This window comes from Macaca thibetana, chromosome 2, assembly GCF_024542745.1.
Source record: "Macaca thibetana thibetana isolate TM-01 chromosome 2, ASM2454274v1, whole genome shotgun sequence".
Taxonomy (NCBI): Eukaryota; Metazoa; Chordata; class Mammalia; order Primates; family Cercopithecidae; genus Macaca; species Macaca thibetana.
The window spans coordinates 148,225,211-148,239,647 of NC_065579.1; the positions used below are offsets into that span (position 1 = coordinate 148,225,211).

The window sequence follows — 14,437 nt, forward strand, 5'->3', positions numbered from 1 at the left end:
TAATTTTTATGTATGATGTGAGGTAAGCTTTTAAGTTCATTTTTTTGCCTGCATGTATCTAATTGTCCCAGCACCACTGGACAGAGAACCCTTGAAAGATTGCCTTTTCCACATTTAATTGCATGGTACACTTGTCAAAAATCAGTTGGTCATAAATTAAAGAAAAATCCATTGGTCATAAAGAGTCCAGAAGGACTCTTAATTCTGTTCCGTTGGTTATGCCAGTAACACACTGTCTGTCTTCATTACTGTAACCCTGTATTACATTTTGAAAGTGGGAAGTGTGACTCCTTCTATTTCGTCGTTTTCCGAGATTGTTTTGGTTATTTTAGATTCTTTGTATTTCCATATAAATTTTAGGATCAGCTTATCAGTTTCTGGGATTTTGCCTTGAATATATAGATCACTTTCAGAGTATTTTATCTTAATGATGAAGTCTCAGTATGTATGAACATGGAATATCTCCCCATTTTTATAGAGCTTATTGAAGTTTTCTCAGCAATATATTGTAGTTTTCAGGGTACAAGTCTTATACTTCTTTTATTAAACTTAGTCTCAAATATTTTTATTCTTTTTGATGCTTTTGTCAATGAAATTTTCTTAATTTCATTTTTGGATTGCTCATTGCTAGTATATAGAAGTACACTTGATTTTTGTATATTGATCTTACATCTTGCAATCTTGCTGAACTAGTTTTATTAGTTCTAGTAGTTTTTCTAATGGATTCTTTAGAATTTTCTATATACCGGATCCTGTCACCTGCAAATAAAAATAATTGTACTCCTTCCTTTCCAATCTGGACAGGATTGTTTCCTTCTTCCTGGTTGCACAAGCTAGACCCTCCCGTGTAATGTTGAGTGGAAGTGGCCAGAAGAGAACTCCTTGCCTTCCTCCCGATCCCAGGGGAGGCATTCAGTCTTTCATCACTGAATGTTCTATTCCCTGTGGAAGAGAACAGACACCCTTTGTTGAGTTGAGGATGTGCCTTTCTATTCCTAGTTTATTGAGAGTTTTTATCATTTAAAGAGTGTTGGATTTTGTCAAAAGCTTTTCTCAGTCTACTAAGATGATCATGTGGGTATTTCAGATCAAACAAATTTGGAGATTTTGGTATCTTTCTTTCCTAATGGTTACAAAATCATTACATTTCAGAAATATCTAAGGAACCTTAAAATTCCTTAAGTGCTCTATTTCCCAAACTTCCATCACTCCTGGTTTCTACCAGTCACTTTTTACCTGCACTGTTTACCTAGTAATTTTTTTTTTTTTTTTTTTTTTTTTTGAGATGGAATTTTGCTCTTGTTGCCCAGGCTGGAATGCAATGGCACAATCTCAGCTCACCACAACCTCTGCCTCCCAGGTTCAAGCAATTCTCCTGTCTCAGCCTCCTGAGTAGCTGAGATTACAGGCATGCACCACCACGCCCAGCTGGTTTTATATTTTTAGTAGAGATGGGGTTTCTCCATGTTGGTCAGGCTGGTCTTGAACTCCCAACCTCAGGTTATCTGCCAGCCTTGGCCTCCCAAAGTGCTGGGATTACAGGTGTGAGCCACTGTGCCTGCCCTACCTAGTAATATTTTTGTAAATCAACTTACATTTTATGAATATGTACTTAAATACGTGTATTTTAAAAGGAAACTTAATATTGCTATGTGAAAGGTGTCAATGAAAGAGTCAAACTGTAAAATATTTGAAGAGATTTGTTCTGAGCCAAGTATGGGTGACCAATGGCCAAAGAGATCCTGAGAACATGTGCCCCAGGTGGTCAGGACACAGCCTAGTTTTATACATTTTAGAGAGACAGGAGGTATCAATCAAAAACATGTAAGATATACAGAGGGGCTTCCAGGTTATAGGTAGATTTTAAACTTTTCTGATTGGTAGTTGTTTGAAAGAGTTAAGTTCGTATCTAAAGACCTGGGATCAATAGATAGGAATATCTGGGTTACGATGATAAGGGGTTGTGGAGACCAAAATTTTAACATGCAGATGAAGCCTCCGGTAGCAGACTTCAGAGAGAATAGACTATAAATGTTTCTTATCACACTTAAGTTCTGTGTTGATGTTAATGCTGGTCAGCTTTTCCTGAAATCCAAAAGGGAGTGGTAGTCAGACATGAGCAGGGCAGGAGAGGGCCTCCCCACCAGGAATGTCAGGCCACCATCAGGTGATGGTCAGGCAGTCGTTAAACTGTCTCTCTAAAATAATAATTGGTTGCAGCCAGCGCCAGGAAAAGGCAGTCTCCCAATAGATAGATACAATCTGATCAGCAGCTTCCCGATAAGGTCTCAGGAGTTGGGCGAGTGGGTTCAAGCATGTGCGCTAAGAGGCAAAACGGTGGAGTTTAAAACGCTTGACTGGTGAGGGAAGAACACCACAAGCGAGCATGCGCACGGTTTCAGTAAACACACCACACCTGTGGCCCCTCCCAAGTTGTGGCAGGCCACGGCGCAGGCAGGCAGCCCGTTCCAAGGGAAGAATCAGGGCAGAAGGGATGCAACCCTCCGAGAGCCTTTCAACATATAAGCCCCAATCAGTGGCCAAACCGTGCACTTGATCGCTCAGGACGCCCTCTTGCCTTCTTCCAAGTGTACTTTACTTCCTGTCATTCCCGCTCTAAACCTTTATAAAAAGTATATAAACCTTTTAATGAACTTTCACTCCTGCTCCAAACTGGCCTCCGTCTCTCCCTTTGCCTTATGCCCCTCGGCTGAATTCTTTCCTCTGAGGATCTTGCAAGAACTGAGGTTGCTGCAGACCTGTATTGATTCACCACCGCTGCTAACAGGAAGATGGTATGATGAAGCATGTTCAACGCTCCCTTCCCATCATGGCCTAAACCAGTTTTTCTGCTTAACTTTGGAATGCCCTGGTGGAGAGGAAGGGTTCATTCAAATGGTTGGGGAGCCTTAGAATTTTATTTTATTTTTGGTTTACAAAGGAAAATAAAAACTGGGACCCCAGTTCACTCTGCCGAAAGGAAAAAATTAAGCTGAAAGCCGAGTCGTGCAAGAAGCAGTCTGTCCTTTTGTTCCTGAGCAGACAGTGACAGATAAAAGGTTAAAGATCTTCACTCCATGTTCACCTTATCTTATAGTGAGCACAAGATAAACACATAATTGACCATTCCCTTACCTGCTCCTTTTCTCTTGCCACATGTGGATTCAGTAATGAGACCATACCCTCCCTCTGTCCTCTCCAGCAGGCTTTTCCCCTTTAAATATTGAAGCCATTAAAATCATGTCTGGAGAAAGCACAGACCTATCTCCCGGGATATGTCCTTAACCTTGGCAAAGTAAACTTCTAAATTGATTGGGACCTGTCTCTGATACTTTTTGGTTTACAACTGCTGTAAAAGGAAACAGTCTCACTGCCTGAAACAGAAAGGAATTATAATAATAATGGCACAGAAGAAAAGATATATAAGATAAAGTCAACCTCTGGGTTAAGAAGGTGGATTGAAAACAAATGTAATAATACTGTCTACTGAAGGTTCTCTCAGATTGCAGCGGGATGTTTCATGAAAGCATAGACCCGGAATGATAGGAGGACAGGAGACTGCAGCAGCTGAGCTCTGGAAGCCAGAGCTGGAGGAGGGACCTGAGTGAGAGGAGGCTTGGGCATCCGGAGCTGAAAGCTGAGCAGCAGACACCACCAGAGCCTGTGAGGGCACGATTGAGCATGGGGCTAGCTTGCTGCTGCTCCCGCACCACTGCAGAGGCGTCCTCTCTGGAACATGGAGACAAGGTTTTTGGACGGGGGTTCCCAGTCCCCTGGAAGAGATTAAGAGACTACTGAAGATCTCCAGGGCACTACAAGCCAGGTCTGGACCCTCCAGCCAGGAGAAGGCAAAAGATCTTTCTGGAGAGCCTGGGCAGCCAGAGGGGAAAGGCCAAGAAACCTATCCTGGCCCTTGGGAAGTGGAGGTTAAGGCAGAGCCAGCCATGAGAAAGGATGATGTTTGCCCAGACATGAAATGTAAGTGATGAGCGCTGATTTAACCAGAAGTTCTCCTGCAATTGCTTTAGGGGATGAGACAGGGCACAGAGGCCAGTTTGTAACAACTAAGCCCTCATCTCCCACAACAGATATCAGCGGATGGTCTCTCATGGAAGAAGCCAGGGCAGCTACACCCAATGACTTAGCAATGAGAAACACCAAACCAGACAGACACCACTGCTGCTGGGAAAGGGACCTGGGGAAAGGGGAAGGTCGTTCAGAGAGCAGAGGTATTTCATGTGAGCCTTTTAGGGCTTCTTGTCTCTTTAGACCACGTGCACATATTACATGTATAAGCTAAGGCACCAAATACAAACAATGAAATGCGAGTGCTGACTTTGATAGACTCATACATCCCCATTTGAGAATAACGCTTCCCTGTGAGGGAGTCGCCATTGGCCAGCTAGCAGGGGGGTGTTGGCCGACGTGGCCTGAGACAGTAGGCACAGAGGGTATGGCCTTTGGTTTTGGAGAGCAGCAGGGGCCCATGGTTTTGGTTTTGGTGAGGAGCAGTGTGTGGTGGGGCAGGGGACAGCATGCCACTTACTCTGCTGAGTTTGAGTCAGAAAAGTTGTTCCTGAAGCAAAGCAGTGTGCCGGAGGTTCTGTTTGCTCCTGCAGACACCCCCCACCGCCCCCACCGCCAACCCTCCTCCACTTGCTTCGTGTCCCTGGAGACGACCTCCAGGACTTGTCAGCAGGACTCCAGCCTTGACCTCCACTCAGGTCCAACCCATGGGAGGCACCAGCAGGAGACCAAATGGGGTGGGAGCCCCATAGGCACCCCAGGTGGGCAGAGGCTGTGACCTCCACCCAGGCTATAGCCCTCAGGCAGCTCCTCCCCGATGACATGGGGTGCCAACATCTCCTGCAACTCTCCTGGTGAGTGCACCCTCGGGAGTGGGCCGCCTGTCGCCTCCTGCCAGACCTGACAATGGGACCACGGGGGAAGAGCCCCCTGCTCGTGGAGTTTTATTTCAGGAAGGCTTTGTGGCTCTGGGCGCTGCTGCTCTGCTCATGTCAAGTGATTCAGTGAGAGCTGAAGAGTGGCACTGGCTGCTGTTGTCCAGTTAGGAAAGCCAGGGAGGCCCTGTTACCAACCCTCTTGCCTGAGCAGCTGCCTCCAGGAGCCCTGCAGCTGACAGCCACGAGCTCCTTATATTTGAACTGTTTGACTCTTTAAATCCCATGAAATAATGCGACAACACACAGTGACAGACCAGCAGAGAGTAGCGCGTAGGGGAGACTTATGAACATTGAAAGGACAGAAGGGTGAGGCAGTGTACTGTCAGCCACTAAGCAGGGCCCTGAACATAGTTCGTCCTTCTAGTGGCCCCAGTTGACAGGGCCAATGAGCTGCCAAGGAGCCTCCCTGGCCTCTGAGCCCGTGAAATGAGTGCCGCCCTTTCTCCAGACTGCTTTCAAGACCCAGGCCTTGGCTGTGGATGGTTTCCCCGACCGTCCCTGCCAGCCCAGCCCCTTCCAGGAGGCTCTGTGCTGCGTGAGGGGAGGCAGTGAGTGTGTGTGTCTGGCTTCTATTCCTCCCTTGCCCTCCCTTCTGACCCTTGTCGTCCACCCCAGCCACATGTCCTTCCAGTCCTTGTCTGACAGTGTCCAAGAGCCCATGTAGGCCACACACAGGTCTATGAGAGCCAAACCAAGAGCCCAGCGCTGCAGGCTGCTCTCCTGCTCTCTGACCACCCCCGGCGCCCTCTGCAGGCCAGGATGGGCTGCTCTGCTTCCTGTGTCAAGACTGTCCAAATTCCTGCCTGGCTCACACCCCAGCCCGTTGGGTGTTGGGCGGTGAGGTAAACCTTCCGGCTCCCCTCGCCCCAGGAGGAGCTATTTTCTCAGCTTGCTGAGGAAGGGCCTGGCAGGGCACAACCATTGTTGCCTCCTAGGTGGTCACGGGGTGGCGGTGGGTTTGGGCACTGAGAAGGGAGGTGCCTGGACCTGGTATCCAAATGTGATGGGACTAGGCAGGGCACAAGCTGCAGGAGCAGAGCAGGGCTCAGGGCCCATGCCCACCGTGCCAGAGGGTGCAGAGAGGCGGGAGCACCCAGCTTGTGTGCTTCAGGGCGTGGTCCCCCAACTGGCCTGGCTGCAGGACCCGAGACAGTAAGGGCCTGTCCGGAACCAGCTTCTGCTCTGTGTCACGGCACGCTGTGCTCTGCTGGACAGATAGCACCAGCATTGGCGAGGACCCTCGAGCCACCGGTCTGTTGGGAAACTGAAGACCAATCTGCTTAGAGAACAGGCCCCTCATCACTTTAGAAGAGCTTCCTGCCATTTCCTGCTGAAGCCAGTCCCCACTTCTTCCTTTTAGGAGGAAAGTCTCGGCTGGGCATACAGTGCCAACTAGAGACCACACATCCTATGTCCCGTTGCAGCTGGCATGGCTGCCAACCATGTGACTAGGTTTGGAATGTGATATTGCAGCTTCCACTTCAAGTCCTTATATGTGAAGTTTCCTGCCCTCCAGTTCCTCTCCTCTTTCAGCCCACAGGCAGGAGTACAGGTGTGAAAGGAGCCGGCTACGGCCATACACCTCAGGGAGAGGTGAACCACAAGGAAGGACCAGGGCTACTGAGTGACCTCACTGGGCACAGTCCCACCAACGTAGACCGCTCATCTTTAGAAGGTTAGAAGAGGGGGGTGCCAGCTTCTGTGTTTCGGGCCACTGCATTGGAGGTGTCTTTGTTGCAGCAGGTTAGTGCTGACCAACACACCATCTCTGTGTGCCAATTTAAAGGGCATTTCCAACTCCAGGCATTTGGAAAACAGACTAGCCTCATAGTCAAGCAGTCTGAATTTCTTCCTGCAGCACCTTGAATGCACCTGTGGGCACTTGGGGCTCTGTTTTCTTATAACCCCTTGGATCACCACCAGCATACCAAGGATGGCCCAGCCAAGTGCAAAGGCAGCCCGGCCGCCCGCACTGGAGAGCTGCTGCCCTGGGGGAACAAACCTGGGCCTCTGCCAGCCCTGTCAAGGCCCCTTCCTCTGGTGTTTGGGGAAAGGGATTGGACTCACATCTTCTTAGATAGCTGCCTGACCCCAGAGCTGGTGCCCTGCTCTCATTCCCTCCATGGAGATGAGGCCAGGACTCAGGACCACCCTCTGCCTCCAGGGGACACAGCTCCCACCGCAGGCTCTGGCACAGGGCTGGTACCTTTTAGGTCACAGAAGGACTTCACACACAAAAGCTGTCAACAATATCAAATGTCCCTGCTCCTGCAGCCATGAATCACGCTCTAGTCTGGGAGGTGCTCCCTCGTTGGTCCCGCCTGCCACCTCTGTGGTCCCCACTAAGTCCCCCACTGTACAACAGCTGTCTACTCCCAAACTTGAATCTGGTCTCTGTATTTAAAAATATGCAATTTGAGTTTTCTCTTTAGTGGACTCACAGGCCCCAGGTAAGACTTAGGGCAGAATTCAAAGCCCAACGATCTGATGTCCCTGACCCCTCCTACCCAGCAGCCTTGTATGTGGTGAGAGGATGGGATGGAAGAATGACCTCTTGCTGTCCCCAAAGCAAACCCCATTACCCAGGCAAAATCCTGGGTCACAATTGTAATGTGAGAAAAAAAAAGAATGTAAAATAAGAAACATTGAACCGGACAGACAGGGTTTTATGAAGGACACAATCTACACTGGAGTCATAAGCATCCTCAACCTCTTTGTGCCTGTGCCAGGAATGACGCTCCAGAAAATCTGAGGGGAGAGGTGGTTTCAGCCCTCACCCACTCGGTTCATCACTGGACCACACGCATGTCTCATCAGAGAGGCTGGGCAACCCCCTCCCTCTGATATTCAAAATCTCAAGGGCTGCAGTCCCACAGCAGGGTCAGCCAGTCTTCCTGCCACGCCTGGAGCCCGTGCATCTGCCTCTGCTGTTTCCTTTTGCCAGCACACTATGGCAGCACACTATGGCACCAGGGAGAGCAGAGCCCATCCTGTGGCTGGGAGGGGCTGGGATTCCTGCAGTGGCCACAGAGGCTTCCAGAGAGAGAAGAGGATACTATTCCTACAGATGCTCACAGGCCGCCCCCAGCTCAGGCTCCCAGGACACAGCCCTTAACCCCAGTATCACTTCACCCCTTCTCTGTCCTGTAAGCTGTTTAGGAGTCAGACACAATTTCTTTTGGCTCGTACACCCTCGGGGTCCAGTGCTCACACAAATGAGTGAAGCAGCCCAGGCGTCCAGAGAGCACATAGGCCTTGTCAAGGGTCAGTCTCCACTCACCTGGCCCCCTGTAGCTACCTGGGTCATGCAGGCCATGGCAGCTGAGTTCCCTGAATAGTGGAGAAATGTGAAGTCTCTTTCAAACATGGGCAGCTAGTTCTATTTTCTATCCACTTTATTGAGGTAGCCACCGTAATGGTTATATAAAATAATTCTATAGGGCCGGGCGCGGTGGCTCAAGCCTGTAATCCCAGCACTTTGGGAGGCCGAGACGGGCGGATCACTAGGTCAGGAGATCGAGACCATCCTGGCTAACACGGCGAAACCCCGTCTCTACTAAAAACACAAAAAATTAGCCGGGCGAGGTGGCGGCGCCTGTAGTCCCAGCTACTCGGGAGGCTGAGGCAGGAGAATGGCGGGAACCCGGGAGGCGGAGCTTGCAGTGAGCTGAGATCTGGCCACTGCACTCCAGCCTGGGTGACAGAGCGAGACTCCGTCTCAAAAAAAAATAAAAAATAAAAAAAAAAATAATTCTATAATTCCACAAACGTTCCGTAGTGCCTATTTGAAGTCAATCCACTCCCCTTCAGTCCTGACCTCTGCCAACCACTGGTGTGTTTCTGTCACTATAGTTTTGCAAGTAGAATCACATGGTATGTAGTCTGTAGTGGCTCATTTTGTTCATTTAGCAGAAGGCATTTGGGACCAATCTATATTGTTGTGGACATCAGTAGTTTGTTTCTTTTTGTTGCAGAGTTAATAAAATACAGATTGACCCTGATTTGACCAATTCAAGCTGGTTCTGTGTCATTTTGAAGTGTCCTCATCACTCTTTGATCACTGACTTGCTTTCTGGCAAACAAGATGTTCTAGGCTCATCTTTGTGTGGGGGGCAGTGGGTGGAGTTGTGTTTATTGAGATAAATTCACATGAATTAAACCATTTTAAAGTGTGCAATTCAATGGCACACTTTAATTTAGTACATTCACAATATTGTGCAACCACCACCTCTTGTCAAAATATTTCCATCATCTCAAAGGGACACCCCATCCCCATTAAACAATAACTCCCAATGCCCCACCTCCCCAGCTCCTGACAAACTCTATTCTACTTTGTCTCTGTGAATTTGTCTATTCTAGATATTTCACAAAATTGGGATCATATATGACCATTCGTGTCTGGCTTATTTCACTTAGTTTAATGTTTTTGAAGTTTATCCTGTTGTAGCATGAACCAGTACTTCATTCATTTTTATGCTAAATAATATTCCATTGTGTGGCTATACCACATTTTGTTCATACATTCATCTGTTGATGGATACTTGAGTTGTTTCTGCCTTTTAGCTATTATAAATAATTCCGCAATGAATACTAGTGTACAAGAATCTGCCTGAGTCCTTGTTTCAAGCATTTGGTAAATATACCTAGGATTGGAATCACTGGGTCTTCTGGTAATCCTATGTTTAACTTTCTGAGGCACTGACAGGCTGTTTTCCACAGCGACTGTACCATTTTACATTCCCACCAGCAGTGTGAGAGGGTTCTGATTTCTCCACATCCTCATCAACAATTGGTTTTTCCTTTTTTTTGGATAATAGCCATCCTAATGGGTGGGGAGTAGTATTTCCCTGTGGTTCGATTTGCAATTTGCTGATGCCTAACAATGTTGAGCATGTTTTCATTTGCTTGTTGGCCGTTTGTATATCTACCTGGGTAAAATGTCTATTTTAGTACTTTGCACCTTTTTAAATTGGTGTTTTGTCTTTTCATTGTTGAATTGTAAGAGTTCTTTATACAATTTGGAATGTTAAACCATGATCATATTTGCAAGTATTTTCTCCCATTATATGGGTTGTCTTTGGCTTTCTTGTTAATATCCTTTGAAGCATGAAAGGTTTTAGTTTTGACAAGGTCCATTTTATCTATTTATTATTTTGTTGCTTACACTATTGATGTTATATTTAAGAAACCCTTGTCCAATGAAAGAATATGGAAATTTAAACCTATACTTCCTTCTAAGACTTCTATAGTTTGGAAGACTCCTTTTAAGAGTCTTATATTCAGACTTTAGATCTGTTTTTAGCTAATGTTTATGTGTAGTGCAATGTAAGGGTCCAATTTAATATTTTTGCATGCAGATATTCGGTTGTCCTAGTGCCATCTGTTAAAGAGACAATTCTTTCCCCATTGAATGGTCCTGGAACCCTAGTAAAAAGACAATTAATGATAGATTTATGGGTTTATTTCTGGACTGTCAATTCTACCCTATTGATCCATGTCTATCCTCATGCTAGTATCACAATGTTTTGATTAGTGTAGATTTGTAGCATGTTTTCTAATTAAGAAGTGTGGGTTTTCCAACTTTGTTTTACTTTTTCAAGATTGTTTTGGCCATTCAGGGTCTCTTGCCTTTCTGTACAAATTTGAAGATCAGCTTTTCCATATCTGCACAAAACCAATGGGATTTTGATAAGTATTGCATTGAATCTATTCTGATAGGGATGGCCTTGAATTGGTAGAACATTTTGGGTAGTATTGCCATCTTAATATTAAATCTTTCAATCCATAAACACAGGTTGTCTTTCCATTTAGTTAGGTATTCTTTAATTTCTTTCAGGATAGGAAAAGAGAGAAATAGTCAAGCAGTGAAACTTTGGAAAGAAAAGCAATAGACGAGTGGAAAATAACCCAGCATATAAAAAAAAGAAAATTCTGAGACAGCATGGGGGAAAGTCAAGAACCCATTCTGACTTTATATCAAAGTAATCAAAATCTCAAATTGCTGACACCATGTGCCTCTGGAAAAGGAAGTGAACAGGTTGGGATGTGGCAGCCGACTGAGATAAAGTAGATTCTTTGAAAGTTTACTTATGAGACAATGGGATTCCCACCTCCCACCACCTTTCAGGGCATTTTCTGCACACTGGCAACTGTCCAAAATATTATTTTCTGGAGAAGGTTAAAACCAAGGATCTCTTGACTACAAGGCACTAGGCACAAATGGAGACATGGATGCTACACCAGCACAATATTGAGATGAACAAATACTTCCTGAATCCTCAGACCTCTTCTCTCACTCACTTTCCAGAACTCTGGCAATGAGCCCTTTGCCCTTGCTCTAACGAGAGATTGGTAGAGTCTTATAGGCCCCTGAGGGAAGACTTAAAAATACTGAGTAAATGTCCTTAAGTAAACTTATCCGGTTAGATTATCTGACAAAGAAGCTCAAATTCAGTAAGCCATGAACACATGCTTAGAGCCTTCAAGTGCTGGATTTTCTTAATTTTTAAAAATTAAGGCATAATTTACTTATAATCAAATTCAGTTTTTAGGTGTATAGTTCTATGTGTCCAGAAAACACAGTTGTAAAACTACCATTAGAATAAAGGTAAAGGACAATTCCATGTCCCCCAAATCCAAACATCTTTTTAATCTCCAACATTTAATATGAATAGAGAAAGATCATCAGACTTGAAAGAAACAGGGAGTATTGCAGAAATCCTCAGAGAGAATGTATTACAATCATGACCTGAACATAGAATATATCATCAAAAGTAGCATTCAGAGACTCAAAAGATAACTATTAGAAATATTAGAAATGTAAATTTTGTCTATGGCCATACCACCCTCAACATACCTGATCTCATCTGATCTCAGAAGCTAAGCAGGGTCAGGCCTGGTTAGTACTTGGATGGGAAAAATGTCAATTTTGATGGTAGAAATTAAAAACCCAATGGGTGGGCATTTATCCCAGAGAAATGAAGGCTTATGTTCATTTCTGTGTGTACCTGAATGTTTGTAGCAGCCTTACTTATAACAGCCTCAACCTGGAAACAACCAAAATGTCCTTTAACAGGTGAACAGTTAACCAAACTACAGTACATTCATACCAAGAAATTTACTCAGCAATAAAAATGAATGAACCAAAGTGACATTATGGGAAATGAGGCATATGATACTCCAGGAATCCATCCCTCCACTGAGATAACAGTTGAGCTGTCAGGAAGTTTACAAAGCAGCTATTTTGGAACTCTGGAGTCTAGTCCAACACTTGCATCCTCCATGGAAGAACCTGATGAAGAAGCTGGTGAATTTCCATGCTTCTAGTAGTGCCTAATATCCTCCATTCCCTAGCAGTGTGGCAGGCAGCTGTGGGATGACAGCTTATGCTCATGGTGGGACCTGCTGGTGCCAGAGAGGGCAATAAGGACCTTGTCCTTCACAAACCAGGGTGTGTGTTTGACTGCCAATGGCTGCATTTGCTTGCTGGGGGGATGGCTCAGAGGCTGGTCATTCTTTCAACTCCCACAATCTGAAGCAGCTTCTCTGCCACAAGGATAATTAGAGAAATAGTAATTTTTAAGAAGAGCTATTTTATTTTTATTTTGCCTTTTTTGGGAGCCAGACATTTAAGGAAATCTTTGTCAAGTCTGACCACAGAGAACAGAAATTCCAGCAACCACACTCCACATTGAATACACATTTTGCAAAAGCTTCAGGAAGTCACAAATGGGTGGCTCCAACCCTCAACAAACAAAAATAATTCCGGAGGAGTGGGAATATGTGATTTCTAGAGTTTTCACATTACAGTACTCAGAATGTACAGTTCTCAGTAAGACAAAACCAAAAACAAAACATAGAATTAGTTTGCTAGGACCACCATAACAAAGTGCCACAAACACATTCAGTAGCTTAAACAGCAGAAATTTATTGGTTCACAGTTCTGGAGACTATATGTCCAAAATGGCAGGGTTGATTCCCTCTGAGAACTGTGAGACAGAACCTGTTCCATCCTTCTCTCTTAGCTTCTGGTGTTTTGCTAGCATTATTTGGCATTCTTTGGCTGGCAGTTCTCTGTCTTTATCTTTAAACGGCCTTCTCCCTAAGTGTGTGTCTACATCCAAAATTTTCCCTTCTTATAAGGACACTAGTCATATTGTATTAGGGGACCATCCTACTCCAGTATGACCTCATTTTAACTAATTTGCAATGATCTTATATCCAAAAAAAGTGATATGGTGAGGTGCTGGGGTTTAGAATTTCAACATATAAATTGTAGAGGGTCACAATTCAACCCATAACTTGAAGATAAGGCAATAAAAATTATTGTTTGAATAATATAAAGAGAAAAACATGAAAAATATGAATAGAGGCTGAGATACCTGTGGGATACCATCAAGCATAACATACACTGCATTGGAGTCCCAGAAGGAGAAGAGAGAGAAAGAAAAAGACATAAAAGAATATTTGAAGAAACAAGGGCTGAAAATTTCCCAAATCTGATGAAAGACATAATAATACACATTCAAAAAGCTCAGTTCACGCCAACACACATTATTGTCAAATTGTCAATACTCAAAGACAAATGGAGAATCTTGAAAGCCGCAAGAGAGGAGCTACTCATCATGTACAAGGGATTCTCAATAAGATTAACAGCTGATTTTTCATCAGAAACTGTGAAGGCTACACAGGAAAGGGATGCCATGTTTAAAGTCCTGAAAGAAAAATAAGCTGTCGACCAAGATTTCTATATCTAGCAAAATGATACTTTAAGAATGAAGGAAAACTTTAGACATTTCCAAATAACAAAAGCAAAAAAGGGAGTTTGTTATCAGTAGACTTTCTCTATTAGAAATGCTAAAGGGAAAAGGGAGGGTTTTAACAGAAATGAAAATATGCTAGACAGAAACTTGCAACTATAATACAAAATAAGAACACTGATAATGGTAGCTACACAGCTAAATATAAAAGTCAGTATGATTGTAATTTTAGTATATAACTCCTTTTGTACCTATATGAATTAAAAGTTAAGTGCATGAAGGAATAATCACAAATCTATGTTAATAAGCACACAAAGTATAAACATGTAATTTATGACAATCACAATATAAAGTGGAGGAATGAAGGGATATAGGAGTAAAGTGTTTATATACAATTTTAACTAAGTTGCTATTCACACTAGGTGGTTATAAGTGTAAAGTATTGATTGTAACCTCCAAGCTAAACCACTAAGATAGTAACTAAAAAATATACTGAAAAAGACTGAAGACAAGACTCAAAGTAGTACACTATAAAAATCAACTAACTATAAAAATTAGGCAGTAATTGTGAAATCGAGGAGCAAAAAATGCATAAGACATAAAGAAAAGAAATACTAAATGGCAGAGGTAAGTTCCTCCTTCTCGGTAATTAAGTGAAAGTGGATTAAATTATCCAATTAGTAGGCAACGATTAGCAGAATGTATAAAAGGCCC

At 44.3% G+C, this 14,437-nt stretch overlaps 1 protein-coding gene across 1 annotated transcript in view; it reads left to right on the forward strand.

Moving 5' to 3' along the window:
• TXNRD3 (thioredoxin reductase 3) overlaps window positions 1-4,353 on the forward strand; it is an 80,667-nt gene extending 76,314 nt beyond the window's left edge. Inside the window, exons 17-18 of the mRNA XM_050781696.1 lie at window positions 3,493-3,978; window positions 4,089-4,353. The gene's annotated coding sequence lies outside the window, so the exon portion shown is untranslated. The remainder of the gene's footprint in view (window positions 1-3,492; window positions 3,979-4,088) is intronic.
• The last annotated feature ends 10,084 nt before the right edge of the window (window positions 4,354-14,437 follow it).